Source organism: Hirundo rustica, chromosome 18 (assembly GCF_015227805.2).
Source record: "Hirundo rustica isolate bHirRus1 chromosome 18, bHirRus1.pri.v3, whole genome shotgun sequence".
NCBI classification, from domain to species: Eukaryota; Metazoa; Chordata; class Aves; order Passeriformes; family Hirundinidae; genus Hirundo; species Hirundo rustica.
The window spans coordinates 3,926,363-3,941,824 of NC_053467.1; the positions used below are offsets into that span (position 1 = coordinate 3,926,363).

General features: G+C 54.6%; 1 long non-coding RNA gene across 2 annotated transcripts; it reads right to left on the reverse strand.

Annotated features, from left to right (window-relative positions):
• Positions 1-2,528: 2,528 nt before the first annotated feature.
• On the reverse strand, positions 2,529-9,944 carry LOC120760991 (uncharacterized). 2 transcript variants are annotated; one of them, XR_005703527.1, is made up of 3 exons: positions 9,669-9,944; positions 4,041-4,119; positions 2,529-3,116 (listed from the first exon to the last, which is right to left on the reverse strand). It is a non-coding gene; the product is annotated as an uncharacterized LOC120760991 (long non-coding RNA). The 2 variants fall into 2 exon arrangements; XR_005703526.2 differs by lacking the exon at positions 9,669-9,944 and adding an exon at positions 6,824-7,041.
• Between the last annotated feature and the right edge of the window lie 5,518 nt (positions 9,945-15,462).

Sequence of the window (15,462 nt, forward strand, 5' to 3'; positions counted from 1 at the left end):
TACTGTAGTTTTTTGGGGTTGGGGTTTTTTTGATTGTTTGGGGGTTTTTTGTTTGTTTTTGTTTTTGATTTGGGGGGGGGGGAGGGTGTTGGTTTGTTTTGGGGGGGGTGGTTTGAGGAAAGGAAAAGTTATAGGCTACACACAGCCTTTAGGATGCCTCAGGAGTGGGAGCAGAGGAGAGACAGCAGGGTCTGATGTGGAGGGGATGGAGCAGACAGAGCAGTGGAGATGAGGTGACCCCACTTTGTTTGTCAGAGGGACGTCTGCAACTAAGACAAGAAAGTCAGAGCTGGGAAAGTGCACGTGCTGGCTGTGATCAGGAATTGAATTGGGAAGGAATTGAATTCCGAGGCATTATCTCACTGAGTTGGAGCAGTACAGAGCCATGCATCCTCCATAGCCAACTGTATACAGGGGCGACAGCAGAGGGAAGGGTGCTGGGAACAGTCTCCCTTGCAGATTTCCAGGACTGCTGTGTGGTCCACTTCCCTTCTCAGAGAGAAGTGATGAAAACAGACAGCCCGATAAACCCCGGGGAGCTGAGCCCAGTGAGGCCCCACAGCTCCAGCCCCTCCTCCAGACTGTGTGGGACTGCTGGTCCCACACCACCTCCACCCCCCAGCTGGAGATAGCCCACTCAACGTTTCATTTCCCTTTTTAGTTTTTCCCAAACTGTATTTTAGTGGAAACAGAGATAGAAAGAAGAAGAGTGGAGATGTCACAATCCTTCCTTCCTCCTCAAACAGCATCTCCTCAGTGGGATCACGACAGTGGGACCACGATGGGGTCCATCAGCATCCCTCAGAAAAACACTGGTGACACCATTCCTGATCTGCCAGGGCTGCCATCACCCCTTCTGAGTTTCTCATGGAGTGGAGGATGGTTTTGGCCAGCAGAGAGGACACAATGAACGAATTAAGCAAATTCCCACTCCCACCCACCAAGGGCCTTCTGGGACCATCCCAAATCTCGGTGTGAACAGCAAACACCTCGCCATGGCCAGCAAGCCTTGCACAGCCGCTGGCTTCAGGCACGCACCCGCTCTGAGCTCAGCTGCTGGCTGCAGCTGGCTGAGTAAATAACGACTATTTCTCATGAAATCCACCCTCTTGGAGGTCCCCAGGCAGAGAGCTGGCCATTCCATGGCTCAGGAAACCTTTATCCCCCATATCTAGAGCACTCCCCTGCAGCTGATTTAGCAAGCGCTGTTTGCACACCCAGGTTTGCAGGGAGTGACCCTGTCCCAGCAGCACTGTGACATTTGCAGGCACCATTTCCTTCTGGCCCCACGTTGTCCTTTCTGGGAGCGTTTGAGCGCTAGTGCAGAAGGCGAGAAAGGTCAGAGTTATGGATGGGAAGGTCCAGACTGAAATCTGGATTGCCACTAAGCCCAGAATGACTGTGCCTGGGCTGACCCTGCTGATCAGGGCTCCAGTGGGCTCCCCTCAGTGAGGCTCTGCTCCAGTCTTTGGGGGTCTCATAGCCCCGCCATTCTTGGGGCTCCTCTCCATCCTTTTTCTGACCTTGCAGATCCTCCTTGTTGCTCATTTCTGCCCACCCAGACTGAACAGCACCTCTAGCAGCTAAGCCCTTGACCTTTATTTTCCCTTAAATCAATACGTAAAAGCCATTCTACAGCAATACCAGCATATCAGGGGAATCCAGGTGATTCGTATCATCAGAGGAGCTGATTCTGCTTTTGAGGCTCAATCCTGGTAAGCTTTTGTCTTTTCAGATTCCAATCTTTTCTGTGCTGCCTTCAGCACAGCATTGTGTTCATCCCCTGACCCCCCTTCCTGGCATTATCGACTCAGTACCTTGCTTTTAATCTGCTGCAAGATGAAGGTAGCTCCAGGTAAAATCAGTTTTATTCCCCCTGATCATAATACTTCTTTTGCCAAAAAGACAAAAAGAAAAACTCATGTTTAACATGAGTTGAGGTTGAAGAAGCTTAATTTAAAAACTTACAGGTAAAAAAAATCTATTAGGAAAACTCCATTAGACATTTGTGAAATTCTCAGTATGGAGAACCAAGCTGCTGGGAGCTCTTGTCCATGTGTCTGGCCTTAACTCCAAGGCTGGGACGTGACCCTACAGCTGCAGGATGGGGAGAGACTGCTGACATCAACCAGGAACATCCTGGGCAGGGGACACATCCCAGGTTTCTTCCCCACCATCAGCCTCTCTCCTTCCCCCATCCCTGCGGCTGCCGGAGGTGGTTGGCTCTCAGAAGGAGCAAACAACCTCTTTTGGGTGCAAACTGGGTATATTTGGCACTGAAAATTCATGCCAGTCATGGTGAGGCCAGCACAACGGTGCCCATAGAAAAGATTCATCTTGTGACTGCTTCACTCACCGAAAAACCAGAGGCCTGTCTCCTTCTGTCTGTATCTGTTTGCAAAAGCTTTGGGAGCTGCTTTTCCGGTTAGGCTGAAGCTGATGTTTGCGAGCCCACCACTCCCAATGACTGATCAGCACACCCCGATAGACTTTTCCCATCAGAGCATTTATTTTTACAACAGGACACCGAGTCCTCAAACAAACGAAGGCTTGCACAAGAAATCGTCTGCCTCAGTTTGGCAGCAAACAGGAATATTTCTCTTTATTCTAAACCCAAATTTTTGTGGCTAAATAGAGCCAAAAATATATCTCACCCCACTACTTCTCCCAGACACAAGACATCACGGAATGCCGAAAGCAACTCTTCCCCTGCCGCAAATGGACCAAATAAACCCAGCACGAGACTGGTGCTTAGGAGAAACCGATGTGCCTCTAATGCTGTCATCTACAGCGAGCTGTGCCTGCAAACTGATCTTTTATTAATGGATTTATATCCACGGGAAAGCTGTGGAGCACGTGAGAACCCCATGGCTGGGAGCAGGACCCCGATTGCTCCGTGCCCACAGCTGGGGCCGCTGGCCACAACCCAGGGCTCCGACTCAGAACGGCAAATTTCCTTCCTGCCCCAGCGTTCAGCCCAGAGCCTGGTCCTCCCTGAGCTGTGGGAAGGCAGCTGGGTGATGTGGGACTCTTGCTGTCATGGGTTCTTTTGCCGAGGGTTTCAGCAGGTTCTGAGGCTGGGATGTGCTCGGTGCTGGCTGCAGGGCGCAGGGGAGCTGCAGGATGAGAAGGAATCGTGGTTAATTGGTGAATTGTGGTTAATTGTTTGTTGAGAGCTGGGACAGATGTGGTTAGCAGCCTTGGGGGATCTGCCAGAGGAAAAGGCAGGGCATGGTGAGTCCCTGAGCTGCCCTGGGCATTCGGCAGTGCCCAGGGGGGGATTAGAAAAGAAAGCTCTGGCCCCAGTTTCTCCCCAGAGCCCAACCCAGTGTCCCCTCACTCTTGATGCCAAAGATTCCCTCCCAGAGCCAAGGCAGGGGTATGTGGGTGACCCAGACTTTTCTGGGAGCTGCACATGGGCACCCCAGAGCCAGCCCTCACTCCCTGGGGTCATTGAGCAGGACACAAAGACACATCAGTCCCAGATCCCACATAGAGTCGCAGTATGGCCAAGGTTGGAAGGGACCTTAAAGACCATCTAGTTCCAATCCTCTTCCACTAGACCAGTTTCATCAGAGCCCCATCCAACCCATCCATCAACACTTGCCTGGGTGTGGCATCCACATCCTCTCTGGGCAACCTGCACCCACCCCTTGCAGCCCATCCCAGCTGGATCACCACTGGCTCTGCTGCCTTTCCTGTGCCTATGAGATGCTCCTGGCATCCAGGCAGCAGGTGGGAGGTCACAGAGAAATGGCTGGGTGTGCCCTCACCTGGGAACTGAAATGCTATGGAAAGTAATGGAAAAATGGGGTTTTCCCTTGCAATCCAGCCATCCCAGGTTTAATTTCCTTTCTCCAGAGCAAGACACTTTTCTTGAGACTTCACAGCCTCAACAATAGGCAGGAAAACCAATAAATCCTGGGTGAAACACAAATAAATCACTAATAAAATACTTGAAGGTGAAGACCAGGCTTCTTGCATGTCCTTCCCCCGATTTCCTAAGAGCTGCATCATCCCAGATAACTGCTGCATCCCACCTTTACCCCGAAGCGCTGTTACGTGGCGTGAGGGTCAGAGCCAGCCTCTCTCCCGATCTCTTCCTCTCCCTCGGAGTGCCTGGGGACAGAGGAGATGGAGTGAGCTGTGGGCAGAGGCGCTGATTGCAGCCCCTGTCTAGAGGGAGGGGATCACTTGCTCCAGTAAGGGGAATTTTTGCACTAAAGAGCAGAGCCCTCAGTAACAGCAAACCCTTCTTTTCCCCACACCCCCCGGCTCTGCAGAGCATCACGCAGCAGCAAGGATGAATCTCCCTTACAGGGGACCAAGCAGCGCAGCTCCAGTCCCACAAGGAATTGCTGCAGCACAGTTTAGCCGAGAGTATGCTGATTTTATCCAACTATTCTTTTCTTCTTCCTTTTTATTTCCCAGGAAATAAATAAATCATGCAAGCCTTCCATCACCCACTCTCCAAGCAGCTGTCCCCATATCACGGCCTGTGCTTCCCCTGAGCTTTGGAACTGGGTCAGTGAGCTACATCCAGCGCCGGTTCTTCCCACGGAAATTCATAGAAAGCACATATGGCCCCTGGCTGCTTTGGAGCAACTTTGCCTTCTTAGCACGAATCTCAGCCAGCCTGGGGTGGGCTGGAGGAGTGGGCCATGCCCAAGCACAACGCTCAGAGGGACCAGGGAATCTGCCAGCAGCAATTCCCTGCATCCCTCTGCCTCATTGGTGCTCGTGGCTTTGCTACCTGGATGTCTTTGGACTTCCATCCCCTGCCAAACTTGCCAGGGCTCAAAAGCCAACTGGGGGATCAGGCATGGACACACACACAGAGCACACAGCACTCACTGCTGGGAAACCAGGCAAAAGAGGGAGTAGCTTCATCCTGTGATTGTGCCCTGCTCTTCTGACAGTTTATCCTCTGCCCTGTTATGCCCCATGGTAAAGGGGAATTTGTCCTCAATGGGTTGGGGACCAGATCTTGGGACAGAGCTTGTCTCGTCATAGGAATGCGGCTGAAACAAGTTCAGGGACCTCCCTAAGGTGCCAAAGCAGCCCTGCAGAGACCAGAAGGGTGTGTAACACCTATCCCTGCCTCCAGACACCATTGGCTTTTCCACCTGTGCTCCTTTGCAGTGCTAGAATTTGGGGTCACTTTCAGTAACTCGCTCCAAAATCAGAAGGAAAAGCCAGAGACGCTCTCTGAGTCACTGGCATGTTGTTACCAAGGACACTAAGGTTCCTGATTTTGAAGAAGAGATTAATTACATTCTACAAATAGACATTTTATCTGCACTGAAGAGCAGCAAGAGCAAGTTCTTTTAGCGTGGCTCATTATGTATCAGCAGGTAGTATTGTGACAGATGTAGGAATGCAGTCGTATTGTCACTGGGGTTTAATCATCAGAGAGCTGTCTTCCCCAGGTCAGCTCCCTGTGAGGATTTGTAATATTTACATAGCACTTGGGGCTGGCTTCTTTATTGCTGGAGTCTGTATTCACTCGTCAGTCTCTCATTATGCATGTGCCAGTATTAATTGCATTTAGAAATGAGATTCTAAAGCAGAAGTGAGAGCTATTTAGACCTCCATTCAGCTTGAAAGACAGCAGCCTTCTGTGTGACAGCTCTCGAGATGTTCTTGTGCTCAGCTCTCTCCCCAGCTGAAAAGCAGGTGTTGGAGAGAGTTGGTGTCAGAGCCACTGTATCAGCACTGCCTTTTGTGCATGCCCAGACATTTATATAACCGACAGGATAATGACTCCGCAGAAGTGGCACAGAATTGACCCTTCTGGTACCGGATTGAAAACAGCCAGGGAGAGAGTGGATCTGCCCAGCTGCTGTGCAGCTCTGGGGGAAAGCAAAGCTGAGCCCTATCTCCTGTGGGAAGGAGAGGGGTGTTCCCTCGGTGGTGGGTTTGGGGGTTGTTTATCGGCTCGCCTGTGCCTGCAGCACTTTGGGGCTGTGTTTGCAGCCTTGCTAATGTATTTAAAGTGTACAGAAATTCGGCTGACACTTGTCTGTGCCTGCCTGCTGCGAGCTGATTGCTCCAGCCTGGAGAAGCAGAGCCGTGTGCCACTGCTGCCGGCTGCCAGCCGTGCCTGGCCAGTGGAAATGAGGAGGTCACGTCCTGCTTCCCAGGGGGAAATAAGCTGGAAGGTTAATCTAGATAATGCCAGGCTACCGGCTCTGTTTTCCCCAGCCTGAACTGCAGAGGGTCTGGTCTTGCCTTGCAGCACAGTGTGGGGTACAACAAGGGTGGTCTGGGGGAGATCAGCACAGGCACTAAACACTCCCTCTCTCCATGGCCCTGGCTCCCAGTCCCAGGAAAACAACTCCTCTGGGCCCAGGGGATTCACCTCCAGCCTTTTGGGAGGGGGCTCAAAACACAGCAGTAAAGCAAACACACGTTTCACTTCCCAAAGCACCTCCTTTGCTTTGCCATAGTCCAGCACGGTCCCACCAAGCCTGACACCTCTCCAAGGGCTCTCCACGGAGGAGACAGGAATCTCACAGACCTGGCTCTTTCCAGCTGGCTCCTCTGTGTGACCTGTGCCTGTTTGTGTGCTCCTGTACTCCCCTGGGTGCCCAGACCCCTGCATGCCCCTGTGCTGGACCAGCACCAAGACCAAACCCAGTGTTCCATGTCAGCAGCATCTCTGCCTCCCCAAACCCAGGAGCAGGCGGCGAGCAGCTCCTGCCAGGAAGAGACTGGAGGGGAAGAACATGAGAAAGGCAAACACAACAGACATCCATAGCCAGCCCTGGCCCTCAGCCAGGACCTTCTCGTTAAATATCACACAAAACAAAGAATAAATCACCGCTCGCTGAGGAAATCCAAGCACTGGAGCCCAAGGAGTCCCTCTTGACCTTCCTGTCTCTTGACAACAGGTTAGTCCAGGAGAGTGTTCCAGTTTGCTTTTCAACTCCAGCAAGGGCTGGGGATAGCAGAGCCCACAGCTGGGATGCTGGGAGGAACCCCTTCAAACCTCTCCGTTTGAAATGGTGGCAGCCAGCTCCAGTGGCCAGCGCTAATCCCATGGCTGAGCCCCCCAGCTCTGTGAGGGTGGGCCAAGGACAACCTGTGCCATTCCTGGCAGCCCCAAGGTATATAAATAGAAGACAGGGACGTGCAGGAGGTCAAGTGAGCAGGGGATTTCACATAATCTGATCTTGCCGGTGCTGTTCATTTGTGTCCTTTGCTCAGGATACACGCCCTGCTTTGCACACGGGTACGTCAGAGACAGAGGGTTGATCCTGCACCGAGCCAGGTTTATCCCGTGGAACGTGTGGGCTCCTGACTTTTTCTTCACATGTGCTGTTTCTCAGGGATGTCTTTAATCCAGCAATCATCCGGAGCAGTACAAATATGGAAAATCCTGGTCTTTGTTGCTGTATGGGGTTCTGGTGCCTGAGCAGCCTAAACCCGGTTGTCTAACTGGCCAAAATCCAGTTGGATCAACCCAGTACTGGGGCGCTGGTGCCTCAGGTCTATTCCTGGTCTTGAGGATGCTGCCTGCCCTTCATGAGGTCCACTGTACCTTGGTCTTCTGTACCACTTCTCCCCAGTCCCTGCCCAGCAGCACATTTTTCTCTTGCTTCTGCTGCTTTTCTTTTCCAGGACATGAAAGTCTGAAAACAGAATCTCTCTTGGTGTAAAGCTGTCAGTGGAACAGCTCTGATTTATGCCAGCATCAAGCAAGGCGAGTAGATGAATATCCAAAATAGATCAAGTGGAAAAGATGTTAATAGCCACTGGTTTTTAATGGTGAGAGCAATTAATCACCAAAAGAACTAATCTAGGAGTGTATGGCTTTTCTTAGGGCTGCATCCAGACCGGGTGCCTGTCTGAAGACTGCAGCAGGGCTCGGAGCTCTCGGCCATGCAGCTCTGAGTCTCCCTCATGCTCCCAGGTCCATGCCATGATGGGAGCCCTTGTGCTCATTCCAGCTTTTTGCTGCTGGTGCTGCCACCAGCCACATTCTCCCCCTATGCTCTGCTGCTGCTGCTGCTACTGCTGCTGATGATGATGGTGATGATGATGATGGTGATGGCAGCGGTGGTGATGGAGCCAGTTGGGTGAAAGAACAGAGCAGGCTACAGGCCCACAGTTTAAATGTGGTGGAAGGAGTGTCCATCCTGCCTTGAATGGAAGTAGCCAGGGCAGCACCACGCCTGTCCCAGCCCCAGCCTTTTCATCTCCAGGCTCATTCCTATCTCCTCATGCACATATCTGTGCTTTATTCACTGCTTGCTGCTGAGGAGCTGACCCCACACACTGCTCCCCTGGGCAGGGCTTGTGCTGCAGCTGGATCTGCCTGTCCAGGGCTGGGGCACTGGGCTGTCTGCACACTGCCAGCTCCGGTGCCTTCACTCCAGGTGACTTGTCCCCCAGCCATGTACCTGCCCGTTCCTCCTACAGCTTCCCAAGGGATGGACCTGCAGTCTGCCAGCCTTGCCAGTCACCCCTGTACCCCCTGCCCAGAGACTGCCCCCACATCTGCAGCTCGTTCACTCAGACGCTTAATGAGTGTTTAATTCAGCCGGTGCTGCAGGTAGCACAGGGACAGCTGGGGGCTCAGAGGCCAGGAGATGCCTTCCCTGCTCTGAGTCTCGTTTCTCCCTCCCCTGATTTAATCGGCTCATTAAGTGCCAATTTGACCTCCCCACCTTCAGATGTCTCCAGTCTCCAGTGGTAAATAGATTTGTGCGTCTCCAGCGGAAACCTCCCGAGCTGAGCCTGCTGCTGGAGCAGGCGGCTGCACAGCGAGCGAGGGCGATGCTCGGGCTCGCCGTGAGCGCGGCCCCGCTGCCACCGGGCTGAAGCCAAGCGAGTGCTGCACGGGAACAAGACTCCCTCCCAAAAGGCACGGGGAGCTGCAGGTAGTTGGAAGCCGCAGCCGCCGGCACCGTGCCCGTGGTGCAGCGGGGATGCACCGAGCAGGAGGTGACCCTGCCCTCCTGTCGCAGCTTTGTCATTGCCTCGGTGTGGGACTGCAGCAAGTCCCTTCCCATCTGCTCCCTGCCTTCGCCTTGGAGCCGGGATGAGCGTGAGCGTGTGCGTGAACGCGGAGCACAGCGCAACAGGGTGCGGGGTGCTCGCTGCTGGCTCTTCTCAGAGCCAACATTTAGCTGATGCTCTCGAGCATTCCGCATAGCCAGACATTCATCCAAACCTCCCGGAGCAGCAAGGATGGAGCGGGACCTCCCCAGGGCTGTTTAACAGCAGTTGAGTATCAGGGTCAGCCTGGTGATGTCCCCACAGCTGAAATCACCGATCAATCTCCTCCCAAGGCGAGGCACGAAGACAGTCAGGCAGCCAGACTGCTCCGTTTGGGAAACACCCTGATCAGTGCTCGTAAAAGCATCCCAGTGGTTCATCCCTCTGCACCAGACAAACAGGAGGACCAGTCCTGCATTTCCTCCCTACTGGCGCTGGCGCATCGGAGGGGAGGTGAGAGCGCCTCACAGAACTCTCCTCTCTACCCAGCTCGAGCAAACGTCTCCTGGTGTCATCCAGAGAACCAAAACCAGCAGGAACCCAAACATCTCCATGAATACAACACAGGTTGAGGAGTGAGGTCCTCCACCCCAGGGCCCCCCTCACCCTTCCACCCCCAGCCCCAGAGCCCTGAGGGGACGGGAGGGGGACAGGAGAGGACGTACGGTTCGACTTTGTTGCAGAAGCGGCGCCGCAGCATGAGGACCAGTGGACCCAGGATCAGGATGGTGGTGCACATGGCTCTTCATCACCACCACTGCCCGCAGCCCTTCATATCCCTCTGGAGGCACTGCTCAGCCCAGGGCTGTCATACGTGCCTGGCTGGCCTGTCACCCCAGCTCATGGGCACCTCTCCCCAGCAGCCACCTGAAAGCTCTCAGGGAGGGCTTTAGGAGGAATTAAGGCAGGATCAGATGTATTTAAGAGGCAGCAAATGAGGACGCTCTCCTCTGACCTCTGGATGGGAGGGAGCCATGGAGCTGGCCTGTGACCCCTTGAGCATTTAATTGGTTTTGGTGTATGGTGCTCCTGCCCTGGCTGGTCCCAGCTCTGCGCCTTGGCCAGGTGGGTGCTGGGGGTGACGTGTCATGGACCAGGCCAGTTCCCACTTCATCCACCCCATGGCACCTCCAGTCTGTCTTCCTGCGCCCACCACGCACCACCAGGGCTGGGTACTCCCCTCTTCTCCCTCGTTTCCCGTGTGCCTCCTTCCCCTCTGTGCCCACCTTCCCCTGCTCCTCTCTTTCCCTCCAGCTCCAGCTCCTCCATCCCTCCTCCTGCCAGACCTGCCTCAACCCTCTCCCCCCATCCCTGGCTCCAGTAATCTGACAGGCTCAGATCTGCCTGTAATTCCCTGTGGACTCGTCTCAGCCAGCTGATCCCAAGACCTTGTCTGCATCCTTCCCTCGTCCGGGCTGAGTTCTCCTCCTCCTCCCTGCTCTCCCATGGCTCAGCAGCACACACGCCTTTCCTCACAGAGCTGCTCCGGCCCTGTGCTCTCCCCCAGACCTCCTTGCCCATCCCATTCTCTTGCCAGGGAAGCCTTTCCCTCCACTCTAAGCTCCATGGGCAGTGAATCACCTTCACACATCTTGTCCCAGCTCAGCCCTTTGCAAAGCAGAACACGTTCTGGAATGACTTTGTGGGTTTAGGTTAAAGAGAACAGCTGGGAAGCACCTGGGCAGGAGGGGCAGGGGGAAGACAGCTGAATGTGCCATGTAGATCTGTGGACACACTCAGGGGCTTGATGGTGGTGTTGATGTTCACTTGGAGAAGATTCCTGTTGCAGGCAGGGAGCTGCAGACACTGGCTGTGGGGTTTTGCCCCCAGGTTTTGCCATGAGGGTCCTCCAGTGAATGCTCACTGCCTGTCCCACATGGACACCGTGGCAATGGGCTCTGATCCACGCAGTCTAACACTTGCTCATCAAAGCTGGGATGTGTCTCCTTTTGGGGCTGTGCACACAACTCTGAGGGTTCTCCCCATGCCCAGCTCCATTTTGGTCCCAGGGCATGAGACAGGGGCTGACATGGGATGGACATTGTCCTCAGCAGAGCAGCTGAGAAAAGCCCAATCTGGGCATTCCCATAACTCAGACAGAAAACAGCTTCCTCCTGCAAAAGGGTTTTGAAACCAGAACCAAATCCAGGCAACCTGGATGGGTCTGGGTTCATTGAGTGGTTGTGTCTGAAAGAAAACAAAACTGAGCTTTCCAGGAAGCCTGGCTTTCCATCCCCATCCAGCCAAGGCCAGAGATGCCCTCTATCCAGCCATGGCAGGGGGCTGGGACAGCTGTGGTTAATTCTCTCCTGGTGAACATGTCCTCTCCTCTCAAAGCACTCCAAGCCCTGAAAACAACAATCTCAAGCAGTACTCAAAATGTCAGTAAAATTCCTCTAAGGCTATGCAGTAAACAGTCCCCATTCCTGGACTTGGGGGTCGGCCGGGAGCAGAGGGGATGGACCTGGCCTCGTTACTGGCAGCAGCAGGATGGGAAACCTTTGTGAGAGCGGTGGAAGAAACATCCCAAGCGTGTCCTGGAGCCAGATGGAGACAAGAGTGAATAATTCCTTCCTGAGTGTAAGTCAGGCCGGACGGAGGGCGCGGAGCTGCCTTACGCAAGGCGCCGGGGAGCGCGTGGGGTGGCCAAGCCCCGTGATCCGCCTGAGCCCCCAGGAGCACGGGCCGGTATGCAGGGAAGTCACTGGAGCCAAATAAACCGTGGCTTCTGGCTAAGCTGAAGCCCAAGAGGCTGGAAGGACCTTCTTTTCCCTGGCAATCGGCAGCCTGGGTTTCGTAATCCCTGGGAGAACATTGCTGCTTGTAAACTCTTCTCCCCTCGCCGAGACCCGGCCAGGCTGACACCGGCAAAGTCCCCATTCTTGCACCCCAGATGCTGCCTGAGGCCCTGAGCTTTCTCCTTCAGAGACTTGTTTATAACCACACAGCCCTCCCATACTGCACAGGGCACCACCACTGGGCTGCTCAAACGTTCCCCTGTGGGCCCTGGGTGCCTCCTGAGTGTGAAAGGCAGCCCAGTGCAGCAGGCAACGCCCCTGCGCTCATTTGGGTGACCTCTGCAGTGCAAAACATCTTCTGGAATGGATTGACTTTGACACTGAGGTCATTGGGTGACCTTGGCAGCCAAAACTCGCCCCCCGTTGTGGGAACGTATCACCTCCAAACACTCTTGATTGATGCTGAGAGGTGCTGGGTTCAAAGGCAAGGTAATGTGAGCAGATTAGTTAATGCTTCTTGCCCTGGCCCTTGAGAGCCGAGCTGAAATGACGGGGCAGGCAATGGGTTTTGAAGGCTTTGCTTTTTAAGATATGAATCAATGAAGCTGTACAAGGAGCATGGATAATGTGATCGGAATAAGAATCAGGGCTCGTCTTTGAACCGGAGCAAAGTCCCTGACGGTGTTTACTTCATGTCCTGGCACCAAATCTGAGATGATATGAATATATTAGCTTATTGGCTTTCCTGAGCAACCCTTGCCATGCTCAGAGCAGCTTCAGGAAGGAAAAGAGCAGCAAAGAGAATCAGTTTGGAAGTGTTGACTTGTTTTCCAATAACCCTGTCACCCTCGCTCACCAGTGAAGGGTCTGGCTGTGACAGAGGCTATGCTCCGGGGGGGAAGAGCTGGGCACTGGGGGTGAAGGGGAAGGTGGTGACACCAGAGGCTGTTCAGGATCTGGGGAAGTTTACCAGCTGGCTAATGCCTTGTTCACGAATCCAGTGGTGTTGGATCTGTCATCTGCTTCCTGAGTGTCTCTTGCTTCATCTCTCCCTGTTGCATCACAAAGTTCCAGTTTCTTCAAATCCCAGTGTGGAACTGGGAGTTTTTGCAACATTCCCAGTCCAGGAACAGGTTGCTCTGGGTTGGAAGTGTTCTCCAGGGTTGTCTTGGTAGCGTCTCACCCTGCCCTGCCCTGCCCTGCCCTGCCCTGCCAGAGAGCCCTGGGCAGCACCAGCCCCACTCCTAGAGCTCCTTTCTTCCTATTCCCCTGGATTTCCTAATCCTTGGGGGTTTTTAGATTGGGTGGGTTGGTAGGGATTTTTTTGGGAGGAAGCCAGAAAAGCTGTCACAAGGTTTAAGGTCGTTTGGAGGTTGTGCTGTCCCCATCACACCCAGTGCCTCCACCCTGCCGGCAGCTGCCAAGGGTCTTCATCCCGTGCTCCCTTCCCAGGCCCCACCTCAGTGCTGCTGCTGTCCCCGTCCCCTTCCTGCTCCCACACACGGGGGAGGTGAGCTGAGATTGGAGTGGCCGCAGGGTTTGGGGTCCCCTCTGGGAGCTGGGGGCTTGGGGCAGGGTGCCACTGGCAGGTTTGCTCCGGTGACACCTCCGTCTGTATAAAGCCACATTTATTGGAGTTGGGCCGCAGAGCAGAGGAGCTCCGTTCCCGTCTGAGAAGGGGCTTGTCGTTTAAGAGCCTTCCCCACAGCTCCGGCAGCACCGCCTGCAGCCTGGATTCCATCAGCAGAGGGATGGATGTCTGCTGCCGGCTCTGCCCCTCACCGCAGCACAGGTATCACAGGGCTGCCCAGGCCCGGGAGGGGACAGCAGCTCCCGTCATTGTCACTTCCCTGACGCGCCTCTTGTGGAACTGGGGAAATCCCAGTTTCTCGGCACTGCAAGCCTTTCCGAGTAAATTGGTGACGAAGCCTTCCAGCGATGTGGGCAATGACTGCGTGATTAAACTGGGATCATCCCCGCCTTGGGATGGAGATTGAGGCAGCAATCCAACCCCAGTTGGATCTGGGGGGGTCCTGCTGCCTGCAGCCCCTTTTGTTCTCCAGCCTGATCCTGCAGAGATGGCTCAGGCCACAGGTACTGCAGGCACAGAGCTGGAGCATCAGGATTGCACACACGGGTCTCCTGGGATCAGAGGAGCTGGGAGAACAAAACCTGCAATAAGCACAGAGCATTTATACAGGCTTTAAGCTAAATCCTTCCCTCCCTTGGTAGCAGCACTGCAAAGCCAATTCCTAAAGTCTTGTTATTCCTTTTCAGGCTGGGACTTTGCATTTGGCAGCAGGGCTGTATTAGGAAAGGGGAGAGGGAGGCCTGGCTGCTGAGGGCATTGCTGGGTGAGCTGGGCTGGCAACCAGTGGCTTTGTTTCAGCAGAGGTCAGGGTGACAATCCAACATCTCCTGGCTGGATACTGCAGCAGCCCGGAGTGGCTCTGGGAGGAGAATGGAGGAAGAGCACCCACCTTGGCACGCACCACACCGGTACCTTCAGCCTTGTTCCACTCAGAATCCCAGGACGGCTCCTGTTCTGGCCAGGTTGGTGTCTTGAGGTTCTGGAGAAGGGATCCTTGCTGCACCCCTGGAATCCCACCAACCCCAAGGCCTTGGGGCAGCTCCTGCAGCTCCTTCCCAAAGCACTCCCTGATGGATCCCAAGTGGTGTCTTCCTGGGACCGCCCCAAGTAATGGCGTCTGTCAGAAGGTCCCAGGGAGCTGACATTACTAGGGACACGAGAAGTGACCTGTTATTCTCCAGGAACCAGATAACAAGGCTGTCCCCGTGCACCAAGAAGGGTGGACTCGGACCCGAAGGTCTGGATTTGGGGTGTCTGCCTTCACCCCCGAGACAATGGAGGAGTCAAAGGTGGGGATCTGCCATCATCCACATCCCACACGCTGTGGAGCTGAAGTCTTGGGCTTTTTTGCCTTCACCTCCCACTCAAGGATTAGGAGCCAAGTACATTTCTCATTGCACCCAGCACAGGAGAGGAGGAGAAGCAATGTGGGAGAGCACAGGAGGAGTGGGAGAAGCCATTGGCAGGTGGGTACAGACCTCTCAGGACCATGGCATGCCACACACAGAGGCTTGGAGGGCCTGGAAACCCATCCTCACCTTCTGCAGCTGGGATGAGGGATGGCTTGAACAAGCACTCGATCTCTTCCTGCTGTGCAGAAGCTCTGGGAGAGGCTCAGCAGGGACAGGGCACCACAGAGTCACCGCCTCACGGGGACAGGGCCCCAGGAAGAAGACGGAAAGCAGGAGGGCTGTGATGCTCAGCTGCTGAGGGGAGAGGGATCAGGGTGTTGAATCAGGATCAAAGAGAGATGGATTGATTTTCTCAGTACAGATTGTGCAGGCTGAACCCCATCTCAGTCTCTGCACTGGGGACCAAGTTCTCTGTCCCCTCCCTGAGCCCCAGGGTCCTGGGCCGCCCTGGCTGAGCAGCAGGCACAGTGCTGAGCTCCCCCCTGGGCCAGCAGGCAGCAATGGTGTCAAGGCAGCATCTTTCTCCTTCTGGAACAAGTCGCCTCCTAACCCCAAGCCCTTGAGAGCAACAGCCATGGGAAACCATGGAAACGGGTGGCAGGCACGTGACAGCGTGTGCCTGCACTCCTGCCCTTGATTTATGTCCCACGTCTGGGACGAGAGGCAGAAATGCAGGGCTGTTGGGATCATTTGGGATTTCGAGGTAGCGGAGAATCGC